Source organism: Acinonyx jubatus, chromosome X, assembly GCF_027475565.1.
Source record: "Acinonyx jubatus isolate Ajub_Pintada_27869175 chromosome X, VMU_Ajub_asm_v1.0, whole genome shotgun sequence".
NCBI lineage: Eukaryota > Metazoa > Chordata > Mammalia > Carnivora > Felidae > Acinonyx > Acinonyx jubatus.
The window spans coordinates 82,115,677-82,134,003 of NC_069389.1; the positions used below are offsets into that span (position 1 = coordinate 82,115,677).

The 18,327-nt window shown below is 39.9% G+C and overlaps 1 protein-coding gene and 1 pseudogene across 1 annotated transcript in view; both read left to right on the forward strand.

Moving 5' to 3' along the window:
- Positions 1-482: 482 nt before the first annotated feature.
- Positions 483-18,327, forward strand: part of IL1RAPL2 (interleukin 1 receptor accessory protein like 2) — a 1,155,228-nt gene continuing 1,137,383 nt past the window's right edge. The window contains exon 1 of the mRNA XM_027053379.2: positions 483-1,489. The gene's annotated coding sequence lies outside the window, so the exon portion shown is untranslated. The remainder of the gene's footprint in view (positions 1,490-18,327) is intronic.
- Positions 9,140-12,389, forward strand: LOC128311421 (40S ribosomal protein S6-like; annotated as a pseudogene).

Consider the following 18,327-nt stretch of genomic DNA (forward strand, 5'->3'; position numbering starts at 1 on the left):
AAGGAGGGGCAGAGAGGGGAGGAGACACAGAATGTGAAGCAGGCTCCAGGCTCTGAACTGTTAGCACAGAGCCCGACTGGGGGCTCGAACTCACAAACCACAAGATCATGACCTGAGCCGAAGTCGGATGCTCAACCGTCTGAGCCACCCAGGCGCCCCCGGACTGCGTTTTTAATATTAACTTCTTGCCTGGGGGGAACCAAGCCGGTAAACTCCTGGTTGAGCTAGATACCTATTCAGTGTTTGGAACTAGGACCAGGATTATTGAAAAACTGCTTTGTGGCTTCCAACGCCTGCACTCAGTTGAGCGCTCCCCCCAATTCTGTATGCCGGCCTACTCTGCTACGGACACTAGACGGCGCTGCCGGGACGCACTTTCCTTCTCCGAGGAAAGGTAAGAGGGAAGTGCTTTTTTTTTTTTTTTCTTTTTTTACCCGGGGATGGGGGACTCGGGTTTGGCAGCCTTTCCCAGTCTCCCTCCCCTTCCCTCCCCGAGCTCCCAAATCCAAAAGGGTGTGGAAGAGGAGGAGCAGTAGCAACCCTTTTCCGTGACGCGCCTGACCGGTGCTTTCTAATCTCCACCTCCCTCCCGGTGCAATCAGTCAGCCTGGAGGCACCAAACTGTTAGCGTTGGAGACGCAGCTCTAGGTGATTTCCACTACCTTCATACCCCCACTCTAGGCCTTTTGGAGGCAGCAACAGCTGTGGCAGAATGTAACGCGAGCACGCGAGCCTGGAGCGCACTTCCAAGGCGCTGCTCCCTCTTCGGAGCGAGGGGGGGACGTGTAGGTTTTTGCGCACAGACTGGAGAGAGTTCCGGGGGAAAGCCTGGAGCAGCGAACAGGCGGCAGAGAGGTGGGCAGACAGAGTTCGCACCTGCAGCCTGCGCTGCGGTCTGGGCGGTAGGGCTGCTGCCCTTTAGGGCATGCGTGCCTCATGAAGAGAGAGAACCACAGGCTGAGGCCCCTGCATCCCTCGGTGTACCATTTGGCCAAGACAAGGTGTGGCTGGAGCACTACTGCTCTGAAGCAAAGTCGCAAAGGAAGAGGTTGAGAGGCAGGCGACTTAGAAGAGTCTGGTCACGGAGCCAAGAGGAGGCGCCCGAGGTTCTAGCGAAGGGGAAGAGTAATTTAGGAACCCTTTTTAGCCTGTCCTGCCCAGCTCCTCCTAAAGTCCACAAAAGCTCTCCTGAAGTCTAGAAATCCTCCCTGGGTGGGGACAAGTTTCCTAGCATTCTCTTTGGCTAGGACCGGGAGTGGAGAAAACACGCGGGGCTGCTCTGTCTGCTGCTCTCGAAGACACGTTTTCCTCCAAGCCGCCTTCAGCTCCAATCGCCTTTGGGTAGCCTCCCTTTTCGCCCTGGAAGCTCAAGCCCACGCTGTTTGGAACCCAGCTCTCCATTTAGCCCTGGACTGCGGCCCATCGCCCCAGACGTGGAACTGCATGCCTGAGCCCTGCTGGACATCGCCGGTTGCTGTGCAAGACTCAGGTAATGCTCCTGTGCATAACGGGACAGTTGGCTGGGGAGGAGAGAATGTGCTAGGCTCTCAGGTGGCAGAAGGGAGCAGGCTGGTTGCGGCCAACAGAGATTCTACCTCTCCTTCAGCCCTGGTTCCTGCTCCTGGAAACACTTGACAGTTTTGTTTCTCTCCCTTCACCTTTCCCAGAAAGTTTAGGGACTCCCAAGGCCAGGGGCTCCTCGCCTTGAAGGAGCGCGCGCTGTCTGCCAGGTGCAGGCGAGCAGTTGCGTTGCATTTTTGCGACCTTATCTTTATGGTTTCTGCTTCTGACGCGGGACTCTAGCCTGGAAGGCACTTTACCACTGGGCTTTTCTGATTCTGCCCACATTTCTGCCCGCCGCCAGGAGAGCAAACGGTGCAAGGATAGGGCTCAAGGAGTCTCCTAGGCGAAGGAGCAGCGACGTGCTCCAGCTCCTGGGGGATTCCCAGCAAGCAGGGGAGAAGAGAGAGCTCGGTGATCTGAGACCATCTCTACCTGCCTTCAAAACCCAAGGGACCCCAGCGCAGAATCTGGGACCCTCAATTTTCTCTCCCCACAGGAATCCCTGCTCCTCATTGAGCCGGTTTTTCAGGTTGAGTGACCCTATCAGAACCATTGCTGAAGGGCTTGGAGAGGACCCACCTGCCCTAAGTGTTTCAGACTTCTCCAGAAGGAACCCTTGAGAGGGAGGAAAGGGTGAGGAGGGACAGCCACTCAGTGTGACCTGCCTTGTTGCTCTGGGTCCAGATTGGAGCAACCAACTTGATTTGTTACTGTCAGACGTCTAAGAAAAATGCTTTGGCAAAGAAACCTAGCAAAGGAAGTGTGTATTATAATTCTCTGCTGTAAGGGTTTCTCCTGGTTTCTACAACCTCTCCTCTTCCCCATCTCTGGGGCCCAGGGACCAAGGAGGGAAAAATCAGTAAAGGGGTATTTAAGGTTTTCTCTATGCCACCCACAAAAGTTATGGCTGGGCTGAAGTGCTAGAAAAGTACCTCTCAGCTAAAAGCTACTTTTCGGACTATTATGGGTGTTTTGTTTTTTGAAGGGTCTATTCAGGAATAATTTACCCCCTCCCCCCACCATGACATTCAATCCCACCTTCCGTAGACTTCCAAGAAGAAATCCTTCTCCCTGTTCCTGGCCAGGGGAGACAAGTTGTGGATTACTGAACAGGTGGCACAGCTAGGCATCAGACCTCAAGTAAGGAAGGAGGGAGGAAGGAAAAGACAGGTCCCTGAGGTCTTGCAATTTCAGCCTCAGGAAGGCTACCTCAGTTACAGGGCCCCTGGGAAGGAAGGAGTTAAGTGTCCAGGACAGGTGTGGGGACTGGGGGCCATTTCCCCACTGACACCCTCAGGCTTTCATGAGGAGTTGGATGAAACATAGTGCTCATGCAATGCTGCACAACTGGGCTCTTTCCCAACAGGGTAATAGGCACTTCAACTTCTGTGGGTCCTGCATCTCAGAACATGTTTTTGTTTTTTTCAGAGCTCCTTACTTCCACAGACAGGAATTAGGCAACAATTCTGGGGCCTGGAGAAGTGAAATTCCCAGGTATGCCTCACCCAGAGTCTTCAGGGGAAATTTCTACCTGCTCCCATTTCACTCTTTCTACCCCTCCGCAGAGTAACCCCTACTATAGGGGCACTCCTATTTGGCCACAGATGTCTTGACCCATGCAGTGGCTCCAAATCTGAGCTGCTGTCTCACCATGTGAGCTCTCCAATTTGGGGGCTACCTTGGGCTAGACAGCCTGCAATACCAGCGGTGGAAGCAGATGATTTAAATAGAAAGCATTTACGGGTGAGTAAAAGGCTTTGGCACCAAAGGCTCCTGGTTCCCCTATTCTAGCTCCAGCTGGTCTGGTCAGAAGGAGGGGCAGGAAGCAACCAAAGCTTCCTCAGTGACAGCGCAGCCTTGGCAGCGTTTGCTTCTGCCTGATAGGCCAAGGACAGGCCTTCAGATCATTAGGACTGGGGATTTAAGCGAGGCTTTGCAGTATGGTCACTGCTGCCCTCACAGATTTCTGGGTGGTGTTCACTCAGGTTGAGCAATGGGCCATTATCATTTTCTATGGGACTCCTAAGCCCTCTCTATGAAGAAGCTAAAGGCACTGGTCAGACATGGGGGAGGGGTGGGATGTAGGGTTTTTACAGGTGAAATCAGGTTTGAGTCTTGATTTACCCATTTGCTTCCTGAGACCTGGCTTTTTAATTGAGTAGAACTTTCTTGCGTGTCAGTAATTTCCCTTCAATCTCATTCATCTGTGACTTCTGAATGTCTCCTCCATTCCTGTCTCCTGCATCCTATCTTTTATTAAATGTCCTGAATTTTGTCTCTGGAATAGGTTTTCTCTTTACATTCCTACCACTACCACTCCCTGTCAAATCCTTTAGATTCTTTCCTTCTTTCTTTTCCTTTACTTTTTCCCCCCTTTCTTTCTTTACCTCACCTCCCTTCCCTTCTGTCCTTGACCTGGCCTGCTATAAAAGACTCTTTTTTTAGTCTGCTCTCCAATTCACTATATCCTGCATATTAGGACTAATCTTCCTGAAGTCCATTTAATTCTTAAGAGCACTGATACCTAGTGAGTGGATATTAAGTGGTGTGGATTGTTATGGAATCTGAGAGTTTCTAACAATAATTGCTTGATACATTAAATACCTTCCTGCTCACATGATGGTTTAGCTGGACCAGGCAACTCACCATTATCCAACATAACTTTTGTTAGCCATACTGTGTACCTCTGCTTATGCCATTCTTTTAACTTGGAGTATCTTTCTCCTCCTTCTCCCATCTCTACTTCTCTGCTTGTTGAGAATGAACCATATTCAAGAAGTAGTTTAAGTGACACCTCTTTCATACAGCCTTCCTTAATTTCTCTTTCATGCTCCATAGCCAAAATAATTTCTCCCTTCTTGAAACTCTCTTGATAATTTGTCCATTCTTCTTTTATGGTACTTACCTTATTCTGAAAACATTATTGCTATTTATCACTTTATCTCCTCTACTAAAGTTTAAATTTCTTGAAGGCTATATCTGTCCCTTATTCTGCAAGAGTGCCATGCATACAGGGGCCATCCATTATATATTTAATTGAACTGCCATCGTGATCTCAGGGTTAGCCTTAACATTTATTGAAAATATCTATCTAAATTATCATTTCAGTTTAAATAATTGTCAAATCTATTATGATCCAGCAATGCCATGAAACAGTATAATAGGGCAGTGATTTTTTAATAGTTAAGCTTTAGAAGTGCTCTGTCCAATAAATACATGGTTGTATAAATTTAAATTGGTTACAATGAAATAAAACTAAAAAATTGGTTCCTTAGTCACACTAGCCACATTTCAACTGTTCAGTAGCCACATGTAGCGAATGATTACTGTATTGAAAAGTGCAGCTATAGAACGTTTCCATTGCTGTAGAAAGTTCTGTTGGGTAGTGCTGTTGCGCAACAAGGGTTCTCCATGTTTTTTTCCATCTAGAAACATGTTCACAAAGGCAACTGTTTTTATGGTTTTATGCAGAGTTATTCACAGTCTTTAATGCCATAGTGTTGCCACTTTCCTTCCCTCTCAGAACACAAATCAGTAACATAAGAATCACTTTGATTCCATTTGAGGGAGAAAGGAGATATTTATATGACAACAAACACCAAAATTCCAGATGAAATTTTGAAGAATAATTACAAGGAACTTGCTCTTTCACATATAAATTGTATTAGAAATAACACTAATTAAATACTATGGTACTTGCGTGGAGGCAGACAGACCAGTGTAACTGAACAGTGTCTCTTTGAAAATAGTAGACTATTTCCAAATACACTATGGATTTTTAAATAAAGAGCCATTTCATACCTGTGGACTGGGGGAAAAGATTTTTTTTTTCCGATAAATGTGATTAGGACAGGACTAGTCATTTAAAGGAAATTTAATAAGCCTATGTGTATATTCAGAATTTAGATCAAAATTAGTTCCAGCAATCAAAGATTTAAATGAAAAAAAACTATAAAGGTACTAGAAAATATTTTATATTTTAAATTTTATTTAGTTATAATTTAACATATTTATAATATTTTTATAGTTTTGAGATTGAGGATTTTCTAATCATTTTATGAAGACTCAAGGCTTAAAGATTAGTAAATTTTACCTTCAAAAAATCTGTATGGCAAAAAAAAACTAGGAAATATCTGTGACCTATAACAAAGGGTAGATATTCTTAGTATATAAATAACTCCTACATATTAATTAAAAAAATAAATGTCCTAATAGAAAAATGGTGAAAAATTATGAACAGAATATTAATAAAAGAGGAATACCAATAGACAAACTCACTTTGCAAGTAAAAAATAATAGTTTTTACCTATCAGATTAGAGAAAGTTTAAAATGTAGTTTTGGTAAGGTTGTGGGAATATAGATGACCTAATGCACCATTTAAATTGGTGCATTTCCAGAGGTGTATTTGGCAATCTGTATAAAAATGTAAAATGTATATACCTTCTATGATCTAGCAATTTAATTAGAATTTATTCTAAGATAAAGTGCTAGAAGATATATACATAAGAATATTCATTAACATTTTGTGTATAGTAAAAAAAAAAAAAAAAAGCCATAAACAACCTAACTGGCTCTAATAGTGGATTGACTAGGTAAATTGAGATCTGTTTTAGCCAGTTACTACATACACATTAAAGATAATGTAAACCTATATTTATTGATATGAATTGATATGGCAAAGACAGGTTACAACACAGCATAATTCAATTTCTATATACATCTGTGTATTTCTATACATCTACATGTGCATATAAGCATATGAAAATGAATAGAAAATTATTCACTGAAATGCTAGTTATAGGTGGAGGGATTTGGAATTTTCTTTTAAAAAAACATTTGTGCTTGGGGCGCCTGGGTGGCTGAATCATTTAAGCGTCAGACTTCAGCTTGGGTCATGATCTCGTTTGTGGGTTCGAGTCCCAGTTTGGGCTCTGTGCTAACAGCTCAGAACCTGGAGCCTGCCTTGGATTCTGTGTCTTCCTCTCTCTCTGCCCCTCTCCTGCTCACACTTTGTCTCTCTCTCTGTCAAAAATAAACATTAAACAAAAATAAAAATGTGATTTTAGTTATTTGTATTTCCAGGGACAATGATAAAAGCATATGTGATATTAATGCATATAAAGTTCTGATCTCAACACACAGTACTCAAATACTTAATGCATGGTTGTACTTATTTTTATGCTTATACATTGACAAGATAAGCTAGTCAGATGCAAATTTCAGAAGGATTCAAGTGTTAAATGTGAAAAAAAGGAAAGTATGTAATAGCTAGAGTAAAATAAAAGTGACATGGAAGGATTTTGTAATAATAAAAATAAAGGAAGAAACAAGAAAAATGGGTCATTTTATTTAACATTGAAAACGTATATGTGCAAAATACACAACAGTAACATAAAGACAAATTGGGACAAATAATCACAATATGTGATAGATTGAGACCTATATTTACTCCAAAATATAATTATCCATCAGCTAACCACCCCCAAATAATAGTGTTATTTGGATTCTTATTTTTTTATATTACAAATACATACATACCAACATATGCTTATTGCAGTATTTCACATCCCAATTCTAATAACACCTGCAGTATTTCTGGTGTTACGGATTGGTGGGGAAAAGACCACACATTGTAATGTCCTGATTTACTTAGGGAGAAAGCTTCATAAGGTGGCAGCGGATGCAGAATATCCTATCATGGACTTACCCTGGTCCCTAGTTCCCTATAGATATATACCTGCTAGTGCCACTATCTGTACAGGGAATAGTCCTGCCAGGTCTGAAAATATAGCTGATTTTCCCCTGAAACATGAGTTTGTTGTTGTTTTTTCTATACTCAGAGTCTATGTCACCATTCTGAAAAAAGAAAAAAACTTGTATTAATAATCTGTGAACTTCCGTTTAAGGGGATGTTTAGAACTAACAACAGACTCTTCTGGTTCTTGAATCAAACTCAGCATTAACAAGGGCACACTCTCAGATGGGGAAAGAAAGCCAGATCAATGCCTGGATAACCCTGTGCAAAACACCTGCCTTCAGCTTTCTAGGATACAAAAAGTCTATTTCCCTAAGGTCTAATCCCAAATTCTTATTTAATACCCTTTTTAATGGGTTGTTTAATATATTTTTTTCTTTCTGACCTTTTAATACTCATGGGAAAAGACTATTTTTAAAACTTTTTAAGGTTAATATGATAAACAACATTAGGAAGAATAATATGAACCACATGTATCTATGACACATCTTCAACAATTATTTAATACGTTGTTTTGATAGTGAGTTCGAACCAAGGACTGTGACCAAAATCTCATATATATGTATTGAAAAATCTCATATATATGTATTTGTATATAGCTATTAAAATGACTGTTCTGGGATAAGAACCCAGCCAGTCTAGCTCCAGAAACCTTTGCATTTAAACATGACACAAAACTCTATATACATATATATGCTAAAGTAATTTAGTTATTTCTTTTTCCTGAAGGCTTTTATAAGAGGTTCTTTTGGTTCCTTTGTGTAGCTTTCAAATTTTCTACATTAGGGTATGTTACTTCTATAATCATAAAAATGCATGATATTAAAATTGACTTAAAGCCTCAGATTGTGCCATGGACATAACTCTTTCAACTCTTCTATTTTGTCTTTTTTTTTCTTTTTTAAAAAGGTAATAGGCATTAGTACTATGATACACATTAATCAAAAGCCCAATTATTATTTAGAGGTGTTACTTACAGTCTGATGATAGAAAGATAACTGCATTTTGCAACTGAAAAGAGTAATGGGAATATCCCTGAACCTTTTGCTTTGGAACCTAAAATGTACAATTATTTTCAAGTTGAGCCTAGTGAGAAGCCTTGTGACCCTTTTGTGATATTGTTTCCTTTCTTACCCAGCCTAAACCTTGTAGTATGTTCCTCTTGCTAATATCGTTATCTAATTCTAGATTCATCTTGTCACTAAACCTGCCCATACACCCACCTACCCAACCACCATTCTTGGATCCATCTAACCACCACTTTCTATGCTCCAACATCTATGGCTGAACTATCCTTACAGAAAATCATACTTTTATCAGGTCTAGTGCCACAACCAGTGTATGGTCTCCAGCCTCATCTGGGGTCTCCAGAGCTGCTAGGAAGACTTTTTATATGTGCCTATTAAGCTTTATCTCCCAACAGTTCTCCATTGTAGCTATTCCAAATATTCACCATTTATCTCAAGCTATATTCCCCATTCAAGCAGATCCTGTCATCTTTTATTTCACTGTTATACTTGACTTTCTAGCTCTATACTTGCATGTGAGTTTGTGTGTGCACTCACCTCCCTTTCCCCTCCTTTCCTTTACTCCTCTAATTCTTAGTGTTTTGTTCAAAGTAAATAATTCTACTGGATTCTGTGTTCAGGAATTTCATGTCTTTCATTATCCTTATAGGCAGATAGGTTAACATTATAGAGAAGAAGGACCCTCCTCCATTATAACCAAGGAGAAAGATATACGTGTGTGTGTGTGTGTGTGTGTGTGTGTGTGTGTGTGTGTTTGTGTGTGTATGTGTGTGTCTCAACGGTGTGGTGGAAAGAAGTAGAGCTTTCATTTCACTTCTGTTATTTGATATCTTCAACTTTTGTTCCATTGTCCATCCTTTTCTTTCCATTGAATCATTTTGGTGAAACTCAGCCCTGGATTAATTGTCCATTGCCTCCTTTCTTACAATTGAGCACCGTTGGAAAAAAATCACACAGTTATGTAGACTGGTATCACTTATAAATTCATGACTTTTCACCTCATTTGAACCCTCAATGTTACCTAGATATTCTGTGTTCACTAACGACTTCTTTCCCTCTAGCCCCAAACTGACTATTTCAAATTCCCTTTTTAACTACCTCTCTACTCACTCAACAGTTGACACTGTCTGCTACTTCACATAGAAAAAAGAAGTGAAATGAAAGCTCCCTCAAATAAAAATGAGACAATTACTAACTCCAGTGAAAACAAAAAGTTGTATAAGAAAGGAAATTAAGTTATAATATACTATTTAGTTTGGAAGTAAATATTCCTAATCGTGTAAAACTTTGGTATAGCTATATTTGAAGAATTGAGGGAAGGTAACTGGTCATTATCTTCCATATTAGGAAGTCAATAGATAATATATAATATTGGCTAATTAAGTAAAACTAAGAGCATATTATTTGTAACCATGGAGATAAATAAGAAAAGAAATAGCTTAAAAAGTTCAAAATTGTCTTTAGGAAGAAGGACTCAGGAGGAGGGAGCAGAATACTGCTGTTTTATGTTAATCTTGTAGTACTATATAACTATTTGAAAAAAATAATTTTCAAAAAGTTAAGGTATACTGTCTTTTGTGGCACCTTGGAGGTGGTAAGCTGCTTTAGGATTAAGATGAACATCTCTTTCCCAGTTACTGGCTGCCAGAAACTCATTGAAGTGGTAGATGAGTCCAAACTTTGTATCTTTTAGGAGAAGTGTATGACCATAGAAGTTGCTGCTGATGCTCTGGGTGAAGAATTGAAGGGTTACATGGTCTGAATCAGTGTTGGCAATGGCAAACAAGGCTTCCTCATGAAGCAGGGTGTCTTGTATCATGGCTGTGTCTACCTGCTGCTGAGTAAGGAGCATTTCTGCTACAGACTAGGGAGGACTGGAGAAAGAAAGCACAAATGTGTTTGGGGTGCATTATGGACACCAATCTCAGTGTTCTCAACTTGATCGTTGTGAAAAAAGGGGAGAAGGATATTCCTGGGCTCACTGATACTACTATGCCTCATTGCCTGGGGCCCAAAAGAGGTCACAGAATCTGCAGACATTTTAGTCTCTCTAAATAAGATGACGTCTGTTGGTATGTTGTGAGAAGGCCCCTAAACAAGAGGGTAAGAAACCTAAAACCAGAGGGCCCAAGATTCAGCATCTTGTTACTCCACATGTCCTCCAATACAAATGTTAGTGTATTGCTCTGAAGAAGCAGTGTACTAAGAAAAATAAGGAAGAGGCTGCAGAATATGCTAAGCTTTTGGCCAAGTGAATGAAGGAGGCCAAAGAAAAACACCAAGAGCAGATTTCCAAGAGATGGAGGCTTTCCTCTCTGAGAGCTTCTACCTCTAAATCCAAGTCCAGTCAAAAAAGAAATGTTCTAAGAGTAACAAACAAGATCAGACATCAGGGAAAAAAAAGTTAAGGTGCAGAGCAATGAGGATGGTATGATTCATGGTAATGGGTTTGCCCTGAGTCTATCTTTTTGATAGGCACGTCAACTTTCACTTAGAAAAATTTCTACTACCTTTTAGTCATGGCTGAATCTCACCTACTTTATGATTTCCCTCTGATCAAAAACTTGGCAGAAATTTTTTTCTAAAAGGAGCTGGCTCCTTTAAATAGATCACAGTGGGGGTACAGAATGGTTTCAGAACCTTGGATAGGAAATGTCACTAAACAGCTTCTTTGGACACCAAAAGCCCATGGTTGGAGAGTTTTCCAGTTAGGCTTTTTTTCAACATTTGGGTCAGGAACCACACAGACCTTCCTCCTGGGTCTGGTATTTTCTTGGGCCTTATATTTGCTACTTTATACTTGTAGCAAACAGTGCCAAAATAGAAGACGCTTTTATTATCTGGTTCACACAGGACAAAACTTAAAAAATGATAACTTTTGAGCATTTAAGATGTGTCAGACACACTTATAGAGCAAGTCTGTGAGAGAAGTATCTATTCACAGGGAAAAGGTGAGGATGTGACAAAGGAGGGTACCCAAGGTAATGAAAAATGCTATATTGGGATTCATAACTCAGCTCCCTGTGATTTTTATCTCTGACATACTCTGTGACCTTGAGCATGTCACTTCCCCATGCTAGTTCTAAATTTTCTGTAGAATGGAAAAGTTGGACTACATAATTCTCTAGGATACATGGAATTACCTGGGATGCTTGTTACAAAGGCAGCTTCCTATGGCCTCATCCCCAAAAGTTACTGAATTAATTAGGTTCTCTGAGTGGGGGGGGCAGCAATAGATATTTTTAAAAAGCTCATTTGGTGTTTTTGATATATGTGGGTCTTGAATCATAAATGGATGAATCCTGGACTCTGTGTTATTTTCCAGCTCTAATATTTTTGACATAGTATCCAGGTGGCACTGATAAGGATATGACTGAAAGGAGAAGTAGGGGTTGAAGGAAACCTTTCTCTCATTCATTGATTCACTGAATCAGGAAATATTCAAGTGCCTATTATGTACCTATTGAAGAGCTATTATCTGGTTTTTCTATATATGTTTTATTAATTTTGGGTGACTTGGCAAATAATTGGGAAATCAAGAATGGTATCTTTTAATATCTGGACCAGTGCTTAGTTATATGTACATTAGAAACTAATGTAAGAAGTGATATGATTTATCACAATAACTAAAAAGTGAAAATGACCCAAATGTCCATCAACTGATAAGTAGACAAATTGTGGTATATAGATATAGTGGAATATTAATCATCCATAGAAAAGGAATGGAATGTTGACACTTTCTACAAAATGCGTGAGATTTGAAAACATTATGCTCAGTGGAGGGAACCAGATATAGAATGCCATATATTATATAATTCCATTTTTATGACATGTTTAGAATAGGAAAATCAATAGAGATAGTAATATTAGTTGTTGTCTGGGGATGAGCTTGGGGCATGGATTTGTATCAATGGGGAGTAACTATTAATTGATATGAGGGTTCTTTTGGAGTGATAAAAATGTCTAAAATTGATTATATTGATGATTAAGCAAATCTCTGAATATACTAAAAACCAATGCCTTGTACACTTTGGATGGTGAATTTATGGTATGTTACTTATATCTCAATAATGTTATATATATATATTATTGACATTTTGAGATTATTGAGATATAATGTGTTATATATATATATATATATATATATATATATATATTGACATTTTAACGTTATTGGGATATAAATAACATACCATAAATTCACCCATCTAAAGTGTGTGTGTACATATACATACATATGTATATGTATATAATTATAAACTAAAATTATTTGTTGCCTGTTCACCATGTTGGAAGAAAGTATACCAACCCTTAATATGAATGGAAAATCAGGGGCGCCTGGGTGGCGCAGTTGGTTAAGCGTGCGACTTCAGCCAGGTCACGATCTTGCAGTCCGTGAGTTCGAGCCCCGCATCAGGCTCTGGGCTGATGGCTCAGAGCCTGGAGCCTGTTTCCGATTCTGTGTCTCCCTCTCTCTCTGCCCCTCCCCCGTTCATGCTCTGTCTCTCTCTGTCCCAAAAATAAATAAACGTTGAAAAAAAATTAAAAAAAATATGAATGGAAAATCAAGCTCATGCTAGTTTTATCAGTCTCTTTTAAAATATTTATTTTTTAATGTTTATTTATTTTTGAGAGAGAGAGAGTCCATGCATGTGTGAACATGGAGGAGCAGAGAGAGGGTTACAGAGAATCCCAAACAGGTTCTGCACTGTCAGTACAGAGCCTGATGAGGGGCTCTAACTCAGGAACTGTGAGATCATGACTTGAGCTGAAATCAAGTGTCAGATGCTTAATGTTAACTGACTGAACCACCCAGGTACCCCTATCAGTCTCCTTTTTATGTACACACATTTTCAATCTCTCTTTGTTCCCACCTCAGATGGGTTTTAGGGGTCCATCTCATTGAATTTACTTGGGTACTCTGAAGCAATTTGTTCACCATTAGTATGTAATCCTGTTACTTTTGCTTTAGTTACATTTGAACATCTTTGTCCATTAACCAACCACAGCAGCTGGTATGGTTGCTCTTGACCTTGCCTGCTTTTGTAGTTGTGTAAATAGTGGCACAGTGTGCATGCCTTGAAAAAGGTATATCAAAATAAATAGAATGTCCCTAGTGTATTATTTAGTCAGAAAGTAGTGTAAATCAGATTGAATAAAAATTCCAAGTATATTCTTAAATTCCTTCTTCCTAGGGTACTGATCAATATCCCTATCACCACCTCAGGGAGGGTTTGGGTATCTTTACCTTCCATTATTTATTCTGAATGTAAGTCTTAGTGTCACAGGAGATGACCATGGTTTCTCTATTGTAGAATGCATCAGCTCTTAAGATAAGGACATTTCTTTTTCATCTTTCTGTTTCCAGCAATTAGATAGTGTGTGGCACCTATTGAGTTCTTAATGGATGCTTGTTTAATAAAAAGAATGTCTTCTGCAGTGTTTCACTTGGGCATCTGAACAGTTTCCTTCATGCAAATAAGATTCTAGGCTTGCCTTTGGATTCAGTGTTCCTGAAGTGAATATGCAGATTCAGCTCCTTGCTATATACACACAGGCATACAGCACATGAATTTTCAAATACCTAAATATTAACCTCATGTCAAAACCTATTAACTAATAGCTGGTCTATAAACCATGTAAAGAGATTAGAAGCATACATGAAAGTGTACTCCCCATCAGAAAGCATTGCAGAATATAGATTGAAATTTAATCTAATTTTGCTCAGTTTCAACTCTCCTATCATTTTTATTAGTCTTCACAGTAAAAGCTATTCAGGGGGCCCACACAGCAGTGAAAAGATTGGCCTAGCCACTTATGTGCCCAGCATTTCTAAATGGCTTAGAACCTTCTTAATAAAGATCATAATTTGAACCTTTTGCTCTTCTGCTTCTGAAAATTGGAACAAAGTAAAATCATATGTTTTGGGACTAATCAGAAATCGAAGCCCAGAAATACATTTTCTTGGTTTTGGAGAGCACGTGCAAGTTGTTGGTTATATTTGGAGATGCATAATTGAAAACACTTTTACATTTGTATAGAGCCTTAAAGCTTTTATAGCCTTCATATATCAAATATTTCAATTGAGCCTTGGAACAGCCCTTCAAGATAAACCAGACCTTGGTGCTAAAATCATAGGGTTCAAAGACCTCTAAAAGCAGGTAGTTTAACTTCCCACCCTACTTGGCAGGTGCCAAAACTGAGACACAGAGAGTGTCACTGGTTGGCTCAATGTGGTACTGCAGGTTTTCCTATGTGGGGCATTCACTTTATAAATGCCTAATGATACTCAGAGGTGGAAAATGTCATTGGAGCCACTGTAGTGCTCAAGGTTGGCAGGCAAGGACTAGAATCTGGAAGTCCCTGCCTTGGGGTATGAGGCACAGAGTTCTCTCTCCCTCAGTACCTTTTAAACACATCAGCTTGACTTTTTCCTATCATTGACTTTACTATAATCCTCCAAATATATATACCTCCTGCAGCTTCCAAAGCAGTTAAACTCCCATCAGTGGACATAAAATTTCCTGGTCTGACAATCTTACTTTTATGTTGCCCTCAGTATTTCAGGTTGCCTGAAGTGCCATATTGATTAAGCTACATTCTGGAGAACTAAATATATGTAGAATATTACATGGCTCTGCTGCTGAACACAAAACTATAAATTAATGTGTCTCGTGTCTCTCTTGTTGACATCATAGAGTGTGTAGACCTAAAGTACAACTGTAATATTCCTTGCAGGACCATGTATTTTACTTGTAATGTCTATAAAATGAATGGTTGTTCAAATGTAGAAGCTATGACAAAACACGGATGTTTATATAGGAGGCGACACAGTGGAAGAAGGATTACAGTGAGGACATGTAAAGTGAGAGGCCAAAAAGGGCTGGAGGAAGAAAATAATAAAATGGACCAATTTCAGGGCACCTTTCCACTGTGGAGGTCACGGCAAAGTTCATCAGTACATCAATCCTGAATATGGTTAGTGGTGATATAAACATGTTTTGCTTTTTTTTTCTATTGGTGTTTTGTAAGTTTCTGTGTTATTAGTATAACTGAAACCATGGCAGAAATGTAGAGCCTAATAATTTGGGAGATTAATTAGAAGTGCTGCAGGGGCACCTGGGTGGCTCAGTTGGTTAAGTGTCTGACTCTTGATTTCCGCTCAGGTCATAATCTCATGGTGTGGGATCTTGCCCTGCATCCAGCTCCACACTGAGAGCACAGAGCCTGCTTGGAATTCTCTCTCTCTTTCTCTGCCCTTTTCTCACTTACTCACACATGTGCATACACTCACTCTCTTAAAATAAATAAACTTAAAAAAAAAGTGCTGCAGATGACAGGGCATTTGTAACTGAAGAGGTAGAGGGAGATTCTGAGACAAATGGTGCTGAAAGTAGCACAGAATGAACCCTAGTTTGAGAAAAGTGGCTAAAGTAGATATTGGTGCACATATATTTTTCCCTTCTGCTCTTTTGGCTCCTCCCTCCAAAATCTCCACAGTAGATTGTTCTGCCTTTAAGATACCCCCTTTCCCCCAATGCTGCCCTAAGTTTCAATAGACAAGTTTCTCAGGTCAGTATTTTGTGATATATGGCTTAAATTATTCTAAATTTCTTATGTATCTGGCTCCTCCCAGTTCTTAAATTATTTCTACTAAACTAAATTGCTATTGGGACTGTGAAACCTCATCTCCTGCAGTAGCCAGCTGCCAGATCACAAAAAACTTATCTGAACACCACAAGAATTTTCTTTGGGCTACAAAGTCAAGCATCTAGGTTATCACATAAGCATTAATTTTTAGTGCTTTAATTTGGCCCAAAGCATTTTGTTGTGTGTGATGGGCTTTCTACTTCTTTTGCTTTGGAAAAATCTGGAGTCTAAGTGTAAGCATTTTTTCTTTCTTAATTCTAAAAGCAATTTTCTGTGCTTTTCCTTTGAGTAGGAATGAAAGCATTTGACTAAAGAACCTTGAACACTTATTCTTTTTTTAGTTTAGTTTCAGTTAATCCTTCTTAGGTTGTTGAAAAACAGCTCCGCAATTCTGAACACAGTGAAGGAAAGGACAGCATCCTTTTAGGCTCTGGATGCCTCACCATGTGAGAGATCAGAGAATTTATAAAATGTGGTATCCCTGAAAGGACTTGAAATCAATCTCTAGGGCAACAGTATTCTACACAGGAATGCACCACTGCAAGATCATTGCTTAGTAGCTCTGTAATTATGGGCAGGTCACTTCTGTGAGCCTGCCTCAGTATCTATGCATAATGAAGTAATTATCTCAAAGGGTTGTTGTGGGGATTAAATGAGGTAGTGCATGGTCTGCTAGCATCTCATTAGCGATCTTTTATTACCACCACCACAGATGCCCAGGACTATCCTCAGAAGAGATTTTGACTCAGTAGGCCTGGAGTTGTGGTACAGGCATGTGAATTATAACAAAGGTCCTTGGGTGTTCTGATGGTGACCTCTTAAGGACTACTGCTCTAGGCACTGATTCTCAAACATGAAGTATTTTATAATCACCTGGGGGAAGGGGACTTATTATAAAATGAAACTGTTAAGTCTCACCTCTAGAAATTGTGCTACTACTTAGATCTGGTAGGAGGGCCCAAGAATGTGCATTTTGACTATAACTCCAGGTGATTTGAATGCTGGTGGTCTACAGAGCACCCTTTGGGAAACATTGCTACAGAGGAATCACATTATCACCCTGTTATGGACTGAACATTTGTGTCTCCTTCTCACCCAATTCATATGTTGAAACCCTAACCCCCCAGTGTGATGGTATTTGGAAGTTGGGACTCTGGGAGTTAATTTGGTTTAGATGATTTCTAAGGATAGAGATAGAGGTCCCATGATGGGATTAGTGCCCTTATGTGAAGAGAGACAGAGACAAGAACTCTGGGGCAGGCACACACACCAACATACACACTCTCTCTCTACCATCTGAGGACACAGGGAGAAGGTGGCTGTCTGCAAGCCACGAAGAGGATACTCAACAAGAAACCTAATCTGCTGGCACCTTGATCTGGTACTTGTCAGCATCTAATACTGTGATAAATAAATTTCTGTTGTTTATACCACTTGGTCTATGGAAGTTTTTAGTAGCAGCCCAAGCCAACTAAGACACATACCCCTTCTTCACTGCATTTGTCTATAGCAATAATCTTTTAAGATTGCCAAGGTACCATTGAAATGGCCCGCATCACACAGGTAATGCTGCTGACTCACTTTCAGTGGAACAAAAGGCACAAGCTATAAAGTATTTTTTCAGTCACAGTAAGGAATTAGCACAGAAGTGTATCCTCTACCTCCTGACAAAGGGCATGTAATTGTAAGGTGGCTGCAGGAGGCATATATAGTTTGTAGCGATAGAATGAAAGAGAAAAGACAATTAACTATGTGGGAAGAGAGCCTTTGACAATAGAAATTATACCTTTGACCCTTGGGTCATTAGCATTGTGACCTAATCAATTGAGCTTACCAGCCAGTAGCCACAAGAAAACCATAGGAAAAAGAAAGCAGGATTACATAGAGTTTTTATTAGCCATTCATTATGTGACTGGTACTTAAGGAGCCTGGTGACATTTTTTTTTAGTGACAAAATGTTTTATTTGATTCCTTTGAAATACATTTTCATTCTGTCATACCTGAAAAGAGAAAAATGAGGGCTTTCAGAAATTTTGAATCCTCATTTGTCCTTAGCCCGTGTTGCACAACACCTGGTTCTCTACTCATTGTAGAAATGGAACTTTCCATTCATACTTATTTCTAGCTCTCTATAGCATTTTGAAAACCCACTAACTGCAAAGTCCTACATGGCTTAATAACTGCCCCCTGCATACAGACATACCCTGTTTAGGCTTCTTGTCTTCTCTTCTTTTTGAGCCCTGTCTCAGGTCAATGGTACCCCTGAACTTTCTGACAAATGTGTAAAAGACAGAAGTTTGTGTGGTTGTTTATCCTCCAATTGCAAAATC